This window comes from Nicotiana tomentosiformis, chromosome 1, assembly GCF_000390325.3.
Source record: "Nicotiana tomentosiformis chromosome 1, ASM39032v3, whole genome shotgun sequence".
In the NCBI taxonomy this organism is placed as follows: Eukaryota; Viridiplantae; Streptophyta; class Magnoliopsida; order Solanales; family Solanaceae; genus Nicotiana; species Nicotiana tomentosiformis.
In genome coordinates this window covers 55,296,939-55,306,902 of record NC_090812.1, presented here as the reverse complement: position 1 = coordinate 55,306,902, position 9,964 = coordinate 55,296,939, and the positions used below count along the sequence as shown (strand labels likewise).

Sequence of the window (9,964 nt, the reverse complement as noted above, 5' to 3'; positions counted from 1 at the left end):
AGATTTGACACGTTGCTTTACACCACTCAAACGAACATCTCATCTACACTCTTATTTGCACAGTCTCTACACTGTTTCTTCCTCAAAATTTCAAGTGCTGCTCACCTTCTCTTCCAATTTTCTTTGTCTCTTTTAGTCTTCTCTCTTCCTGGACAGTTTATTTGCCTTGATTGTACAGTTATAAGGTGAGTTTTAGTTTGTTTTTTTTGATTTTCGGAATAGCTGCTGAATATAAATTGTTTAAATTGATTAAATTATTCGTCCATCATTCTCTGTAATTCGTCCAGGAAAAAAATGGGATATTTGTAGTTGTTTCCCATTTCAGTTGGGGTTGAATTCAATCCCCACAATTACTCACTTAACCCCTTTGAGTATATTTGCTGATGTTGATTTAGGTACTATGGGGTAGTTATGGTTAAGGATGTTTTAATTTTTCTTAAAAACAGACTTGTTCTTGAAGCATTTGGTGGGTTCAATGTTTTTTCCTACAGTCTTGGTGTATTTGTTTATTCTTTTAAAGGTGTTGGAATGATTTTACCTTTTGGAAGAAGAGATGAAAGACAAGGACAAATTTGGGAAAATTTTGGATTTGTCGATAGCTTTCATTTCTTTGATGTATGGTTCTTTTGGGGTATTGGGATACTTTGCTTTTGGAAAAGAGACCAAAGATAAGATCACTACTAATCTTGGGAGAGGATTGGTTAGTACTTTAGTGCGGATTGGACTTTGCATATACGTTTTCTTTACTTTCCCACTTATAATGAATCCTGTTTATGAAGTGATGGAAAGGAGATTTCGTGAAGGCAGATAGAGTTTGACACGGGAACAGTCAAATCAAAATTCTTATTTCAACGAGGTTAGACATTAGAATCTCATTCAAGAAGCTTTATTAGTTGGAGTTCATAATGATTTACTACAGGGATAAGTTTGTTTAAACTTATTTGTTTCTAGCAAATAGTGCAAAATTACCAAAGTACAGTACGTTCCTCAAGGGGACCAATTAGCTTAGGTTTTTCATGTTTCAATTAGGGACTAATAACGCGAGTGGGTATGGGGTGGCTAGATCAAAGGCAATTACGAGAGTTATGAATGTAGTTGCGTTAAATTGTCAATTGAAGCTGCTATGCCTCATTAGGATTAGATCTGCCAAAATTCCAAAATTGAATTAGTTCCTCGACTCACTCCCCTACCCCCTTCAAACCACTTATCATATTCAGTAATAATCTCTTAAATTTCATTACTCTTATAGGTATTTAATTAAAAATTAGAAAATAATTTAATCTTTTCTACTAATATAGTATGATTGGTTAAGGAAAGAGCACATATCTGTATTTAGTATATTGTTTCATAAAATAATATTAATTGTTTACCCGGAAAATCGGATATAGTTGAATTTATAAGTAGTTCTAAGGATATGTGATATAGCTTGACATAAATCGTACATAAAAGTGAAAATATTTTGATTCTTGGCTATAGAAATGGGATATAAATTGTTGAACTAGAAGAGTGAATATGCTGAGTAAAACAGACTTAAGAGATTTATTCTTCAACAAATAGAAGTAGTCTTTTCTTACAATGTGTCAACCTGCTTATGCTTACAAGGATTCGCCCATTTATAGTAGAGGGATCTTACTTTATTTATAATAAAATATATATATATATAGTGGAGAACCTATGATGAATTGTCATTTCCTCGATTCCTGCCAAAATTCTCTCCCCTAGTGCGGTTGCAACGTCTCTTATCTGCGAGCTCGATATTGGCTCGAGCTCGGTATTGAGTCGAGTCCTCGGCCTTGAGTTTGAGTTTGACATTCGGGGCGAGTGTCAATCAGTCTCCGACAACTTTCTCTTTGCCTTGCGGTTCGATTTGGTCATGGGCTTGATAATGATACCGAGCCGATTCCTCGATCGGTCTTGGAGCTCGAGGCTTGTTTGTACTATTCTCGGAACTCGTCTCTAGTTCTCACTTCGATCGTTTACCATTCGAACTGGATCAAACGTACAGATGCCGAAATCTATTTCGACCGTATACAGATAGTCCCCTCGTTTCTCAGAAAGAATGTGGTGAGAAATGATATGATTTTCGATGGCCCGATCGGATTGTAAGCTGACGTTTTCACTGGGCTCGATCGTGACGTATGTGATAGTTGTCCCGTTGATTTAGTCTTTCAAGGTATTTAATGCACGTCATATGGTGGTCGGCCACCGCTGATACTGAACCGCCATGGTATAAACCTATAAATAGCCCTTTCATTTATCATTTACCACTTTTACATCTCCAACCTCCCAAATTTTCTTACTCTTTCTGCCTCTACTTTGCCGCTTGTAGAGCCACCTTCATAAACCTTTCATCTTCCTTTCCTTTTCTTTCTCTTACATCAATGGCAAAAACTTCAAAAATAGTACCTCAAAAGGAGAAAGCTTCCACTTCACGACCGTCCGGCGACAAGGCGCCGGTGGAGCCGCCTCCCCATGAGTATGTTCCTGGCCCGTCTACTCTGAAGATCGATTTTAAGGTTGAGAATCCTTCGTCGGTTCCGGGTCAATATGAGCATGTGTCAATGTACATGTGCTCGATAACAGAGGGCCATCTCGAGGCTGTGAGGAAAGACTGCAACTGGGGTCCCGAGATTGTGTTGCAAATTCCCTCTCCCGAAGAGAGCATCATCACTCATGTGGAGGGGTTTTTAAGTATATATACTTACCCCTTCACGTTGGGTCCCGCCGACCCAGTGATAATTGATTTTTGCAAAAGGTATCAGGTTACTCTCGGTCAAATTCATCCTTCTCTATGGCGCATAGTGACCTTACTTCGCTTCTTCTCCAACAAGACCCGGGGGGAGGGGGAGGTGGGTGGGCTGGATTTCACCCTAAATCACCTCATACGATTGTATCGGCCTCAAATCTTTCGAGGACTAATCAGGCTTCATCGTCGGGCATCGAAAGCTTTAATGTCGAGCATCGACGAAGACAAGGATCAGGGTTGGATAGGCCGTTATATTCGGGTGAGGACCCATGACCTCATTCCGAAAGAGAATATGCCGTTCCCCGAGGAATGGAATTTTGACCGTAAGTGGTTTTCATAAGGCATTGCTTTTTTGTATCTTTCTCTGATTCTATCTGATATCTTTCTCCGATATACAGCTGCCCCTTGGATGCCACAAACGGTACCCGACTTCGAGGATTGGGTTCGAAAGTTAGCCTCGACTTCCTCTTATACCGAACGCGCTTGGCGTGATTTGGCAAAAGGTAGATGGGAGGCCAAGAATCACGGTAAGGGTCACTTCTCGTGTTCTTCGAAATGTTTTTACGCTCCATTCGTTACCGATTTCCTTTCATGGAGGTGTAACAAAGGACACCGTTTTGAGGCCTTCAAGTGGTGAGGAAGGAACTAAGTCCCCGGTCCCGGAACCGGGGAAAGATAAGAAGCGAAAAGCTATCTCTCGGTCAAAAGACCCCAAGCCCAAAACTCGAAGGGTGAGGAGGAAGGAAATCACTCTTTCGACGGACTCGGTCTAGCTACTGAGAGAAGAAGAAGATGATGCCTCGACTTTGGTGATCCGATCTGCGAAAACTGTCAAGATCGCCAGACCTTCTGAGCCGATGACGGCTATACCGGTCGGGGTCGGTTCCGATTCCTCGAGTCTCGATCAGAGCGCCCCAAGCGATTCGCTTGGGACTATGATAGTGGGTCATTTGCCTTCTCTTCCGATCTTTTCTGAGGAGGCGTTAAAGGAAGCTCGAGAATTGAAGACCCCCGATATGGGCGGAGGCTCTAGTGTAAGGGACCCTTTTCGGGATTGCTTTACTGGAGTCGATGATGCCTCCGACGTTACTGACGCTTCTCTTCTCCTAGAAGAAGCCCGACGTTTCATTTCTCGGGTAATCATTTTACTGTGCTTGGTGTCTTCTTTCTTTTCTAAACTTGACTTGTGTTTTTTCCCTATTATGTAGGCCATTAGCAGGTTTTAAGTCGACCTCAGCCGGTGTGAGGTCGAGCTTCGGAGGGTCTCGGGGGAGAGAGATGCTTTGCGGCTTATTTGCAGCCAAAAGGACGAGGCTATAAAGGACCTCCAAGCATATTTGGCTAAGGCTCGTGAAGAAGAGGCCGAACTAGATAAACAGGTGATCCTCGTTCTGTTAGAGTATGGGTTTGACCCAACTGTGGAAGCTAACCCTTCACTATCTCAGCTGCAGCAAAAGGTTGAAAAGATCGGGTTGCTTCGGGAAGAAGTCAATCAAATCAAGGCCGAATGTGACCGGTGGAAGGAGACTATCGATCGCCTGGTTGCAGAAAAAAAACCCATCTTGGCCAAATTATTATCGGCCGATGTTCAGCTTCGAAGCGCCAAGTAAAAGGGTTCGGCTCAGGCCAAGAGGATCGAGGAGCTCGAAACACTTGCTGAGGCCAAGGCGGAGGTTGAGTCGTCGAAAGTCATGGCCTATAAGTCCATTACCGTGTATTGGGCCGATGCCGAGGCTGCTCAAATGGAGGCAAGAGAGGCAGCGGATACTGCCGACACTCAAGCATATTGGGTTGCCGAACTTGCTAAGTGTCGGTCTCGGAGGGAGACCCTCGAGGAGATACATGCTCGAGGTTTCGACCTTGCTGTAGAGATAAAAAGGGCTAAAGAACTCGAAGATGAAGCTGAGGCCTTGGCTTCTGATGGCGATGATGATGATGATGATGATGGTAGCAAGAGCGGGTCTGAAGATGGGGGGAGCCCGGTAGAGAAGGGACCGCTCTCGATGATAACCCAGAAGCTTAGCCCTTAGCTTCTTTTATGTTGAATTTATTTATGTAAACCATCTTTGTATATCTTATACAAATATCTTTTTCTTTTGCTGACTTGCTTCGTGAAGATTTCATTCATGCCTTGCGGATGTTTTCATGAGGATTTAGGTGATTTCATCGAATTCGGCCTTCATAGCCTTTACGGCCGAGTGAGTGCTCGCTCGAGCTCGAAATAAAAGTATCCCACAGGCTTAGGGGTCGAGTGGGCGCTTGTCCGAACTCGAAAAATAAAAGTAGCCCACATGCTTAGTAGTTGAGTGAACGTTCGAACTCGCAGTAAAATAGCCCTTAGGTTTTTATTGAGTGAGTGATTGTTTCTCACTCAAACTTAGGATATCTTAGCCCGTAGGCTTTAATAATTGAGTGAGTGATTGTTTCGAACTCGAACTCAGGATATCTTAGCCCGTAGGCTTTTTATAACCATGTGAGTGATTGCTCGAACTCGAAGTAAGATAGCCCTTAGGCTTTAATAATTGAGTGAGTGATTGTTTCGAACTCGAACTCAGGATATCTGAGCCCGTAGGCTTTTTATGACCGAGTGAGTTATTGCTCAAACTCAAAGTAAGATAGCCTTTAGGCTTTAATAATTGAGTGAGTGACTGTTTCGAACTCGAACTCAAAGTATATTAGCCCATAGGCTTTTTATGATCGAGTGAGTGATTGCTCGAACTCGAAGTAAGATATCCCTTAGGCTTTAATAATTGAGTGAGTGATTGTTTCGAACTCGAACTCAGGATATCTTAGCCCGTAGGCTTTTTATGACCGTTTGTATCAAAAATCTCTTTGATGGTGGTTGGCCTTTAAGCCTGCTTGAATCATGAAGTAGGAAAATCTTTTCATAATGTGAGATATATGAAAAAGAAGTTCTCCTTTATAAGTCATTACATATGTGTTTGTATCTTGTGCCAGAGTTCGAGAAAAACTACGTGGGCATGGTTCGTTTTGACCATTTGGCCCTTACACTTTTCTCTATCGAGACCCTGTTTGTCATGAATTTGATATGGAGTGACTTTCTTGTGCCGAACTTGATTTATTCGCTTGGTAGCCGACCATTTAGTCATTACACTTTTCTCTATCGAGACCATGGCTGTCATGAATTTGATATGGAGCGACTTTCTTGTGACGAACTTGATTTATTCGCTTGGTAGCCCTATAGTATTCGAGGTTGATTATGAAGGAGCCTCAGATACTATTGATTTGTCCCCGAGTAGCACAAATTTGTTGTCTCGTTAAAAACCTTCCCGGAAAAACCCATTTGGGATAAAAGTCGCACTTAAGGGAAAAAGAGTACAACACGTGCTTTGAAACCATATGTCTTGATATTTTTCGTCGAATTCCTGCAATGAGTTAGTGTCGAATATACATATATAGACGATAGAGGATAAAATCATACCTTAACAGTAATATCGTTTGAGAAACGATATGTTCCAATTGTTTGGTAATGGTTTTCCATCAATTGCTCCAAGTTTATAAGACCCTTTCTCGACTATATCGAGGACCTGATAGGGTCCTTCCCAATTTGGGTCGAGTTTCCCTTCATTAGGATCTCGAGTGTTGATGGTGACCTTCCTTAGGACCAAGTCTCCGGCCTTGAAATGGCGGAGGTTGGTTCTTCTATTGTAGTACCTTTCGATTCGTTGTTTTTGTGCAACCATTCGAACCAGTGACGCCTCTCGTTTTTCATCTAATAATTCGAGGCTAGTATTCATTGCCTCGTAGTTCGATTCTTCCGATGTATGTCGGAACCTTGCGCTTGGTTCCCCGACTTTAAGCGGTATTAGAGCTTCGGATCCATACACTAGGAAAAATGGGGTTGCTACTGTACTGGATTTAGATGTTGTCCGATATGCCCAAAGGACTTCGGGCAAAACTTCTCTCCACTTTCCTTTAGCTTCGTTCAATCTTTTCTTTATGTTTTGGATGATAACCTTGTTCGTTGATTCGGCCTGTCTGTTCCCGCTAGGATGATATGGTGTAGACAGTATTCTTTTTATTTTATGGAATTCGAGGAATTTTGTCACTTTACCGCTAATAAACTGTCTACCATTGTCACATGTTATTTCAGCTGGTATCCCAAATCGACACACGATGTGGTCCCAGATCAAATCTATAACCTCTTTTTCTCTCACCTTTTCGAACGCCTATGCTTCAACCCATTTAGAGAAATAGTCAGTCATAAACAAAATGAATTTAGCTTTACCTGGGGCCGATGGTAGAGGGCCGACGATATCCATTCCCCATTTCATGAATGGCCATGGAGAAATGACCGAATGAAGCTGCTCTCCGGGTTGATGGATCATCGGTGCAAACCTTTGACATTTATCACATTTTCGAACGAACTCCTTAGTGTCCTTCTCCATGCTATCCCAGTAGTACCCTGCTTTGATGATTTTGTGAATTAGTGGTTCGGCGCCGGAGTGGTTTCCACAAGTGCCTTCATGGACTTCTCGTAGAATATAATCGGTGTCTCCTGGTCCCAAACATACCGCCAGTAGTCCGTCGAACGTCCTTCTGTATAATGATCCATCTTCAACCAGCGTGAATCGAGCAGCCTTGGTTCGTAAAACCCTCGATTCTTTAGGGTTCGATGGGAGTTTTCCATTCTTTAAATATTCAATATACTTATTCCTCCAATCCCAGGTTAAGCTCGTGGAATTTATTTCGGCATGTCCATCCTCGATTACAGATCTCGAGAGTTAACGACAGTCCCCGAGTTGATCTTATCCTCCTCGACCGACGACCCCAAATTTGCGAGTGCGTCGGGCTCACAGTTTTGTTCTCGAGGCACATGCTGTAGGGTCCATTCTTTGAAATGGTGTAGAGTTACCTGTAATTTGTCCAAATACCTTTTCATCCTATCTTCCCGAACCTCGAAAGTTTTATTTACTTGATTCACCACTAGTAAAGAGTCACATTTGGCTTCAATGACTTATGCTCCCAGGCTTTTAGCTAGCTCAAGACCTGCTATCATGGCCTCGTACTCGGCCTCATTGTTATTTAATCTAGTGGTTTTGATGGATTGTCTAATAATGCCACCTGTGGAAGGTTTCAGTACGATGCCAAGTCCGGACCCCTTCACATTTGAAGCACCATCTGTGTAGAGGGTCCAAACCCCCGACGACGTACTCGATTTTAACAAGAGTTCCTTTTCAACTTCGGGTATGAGGTTTGGCGTGAAATCGGCCACGAAGTCCGCTAAAATTTGGGACTTGATGGTCGTACGGGGTTGATATTCGATATCGTACCCGCTGAGTTCGACGGCCCATTTGGCCAATCGACCCGATAGTTTGGGCTTGTGTAAAAGATTGCGAAGTGGGTAAGTGGTCAAAACGCATATGTGGTGACATTGAAAGTATGGTCTTAACTTTCTAAAGGCGCTTATTAGTGCAAGTGCTAATTTCTCTAGGTGAGGGTATCTAGCCTCTGCTTCCCCTAAGGTTCGACTTACATAATAAACGGGAAACTGTGTACCTTGCTCTTTTCGAATTAGGACGCCACTTAGCGCGATTTCCGATACCGCCAAGTATAAGTACAACTTCTCATCTATCCTCGGAGTGTGAAGTAGTGGTGGGCTCGATAGGTACCGCTTCAATTGCTCTAGTGCATGTTGGCATTCCGGGGTCCAGGCGAAATCGTTCTTCCTTTTGAGTAGAGAGAAGAATTTGTGGCTTCGATCTGATGACCTCGAAATGAATCGGCCTAAGGCAGCTATTCGCCCTGTCAGCCTTTGCACTGCTTTCACGCTATCCACGACGGTGATGTCTTCGATGGCCTTAATTTTGTCTGGGTTGATCTCGATTCCCCGATTCGATACCATGAAACCAAGGAACTTGCTCGATCCAACCCTGAAAGCACATTTCTCGGGGTTGAGCTTCATGTTGTATTTCCTTAAGATCTTGAACGTTTCCTGCAAATGAGTCAAATGGTCCTCTGCGCGCAGGGACTTAACTAGCATGTCATTAATGTAAACTTCCATCGACTTACTTATTTGTTGTTCGAACATTTTATTCACTAGGCGTTGGTAAGTAGCTCCTGCATTTTTAGCCCGAATGGCATTACATTATAGCAATAGGTTTCGTACTTGGTGATAAATGAAGTCTTTTCCTGGTCCTCTGGGTTCATTCGAATTTGATTGTACCCGGAGTAGGCGTCGAGAAAAGTAAGGATCTCATGACCGGTTGTGGCATCGATCATGCGATCGATGCTAGGCAGTGGAAAAGAATCTTTGGGGCATGCTTTGTTTAGATCTTTATAATCTACGCACATTCTAAGTTTGTTTCCCCTTTTAGGGACTACAACTACGTTGGCTAACCACTCGGGATATTTTACTTCCCGAATTGACCCTATTTTGAGAAGTTTAGTTACCTCATCCTTTACAAATGCATGTTTTACCGCGAACTGAGGTCTTCTTTTTTGCTTCACCGGTTTGAACCTGGGGTCCAAGCTCAATTGGTGCATTGTTATCGACGGTGGGATCCCTGCCATGTCTAAATGGAACCAAGCAAAATAGTCTATGTTATCAATAAGAAATTGAATAAGTTTTTCCCTGAGTTCAGGGGTCAATCCTGTTCCCAGGTATACCTTTCTATCAGGCAGATATTCGATTAATATAACCTGCTCCAGCTCTTCGATCGTAGATTTGGCGGCTTCAGAGTCGTCGGGGATGATGAAAACTCGAGGTGTCAGAAACTCTTCCTCGTCACCCTCTATTTCCTGTTCCACCGGTTTGGTCGAGACTGGTGGCTGTGATTGCTATTTGGTTTCTCGTCTATCTTTAGTGCTTGATCTTTCCGAGACCAATAGCGTTGGTATCGGTGTTACCTCATCGACCGCAAACATTTCCTTTGCATCATGTTGCTCCCCGTATACTATTTTCACGCCGTCCAACGTAGGAAATTTCATTACTTGTGGAGGGTCGAAGGCACTGCCTTCATATTGTGGATCCAAGGCCTTTCGAGTAGGGCATTGTACCTCATATCCCCTTCGATCACGTGGAATTTAGTATTTCGGATGGTTCCAGCTACATTCACTGGTAGAGTAATCTCCCATTTAGTCGTTTCACTGGCCATATGGAAACCGTTCAAGACCCGAGATGCGGGCACGACTTGATTCTGCAAAGCGAGCTGCTCCACTACCCAAGATCGGATGATATTCGCAGAGCTACCTGGA

At 43.1% G+C, this 9,964-nt stretch overlaps 1 pseudogene; it reads left to right on the top strand.

Annotated features, from left to right (window-relative positions):
• The first annotated feature begins 253 nt into the window (after positions 1 to 253).
• The window catches only part of LOC104119589 (amino acid transporter AVT3C-like), an 18,907-nt pseudogene continuing 9,196 nt past the window's right edge, over positions 254 to 9,964 (top strand).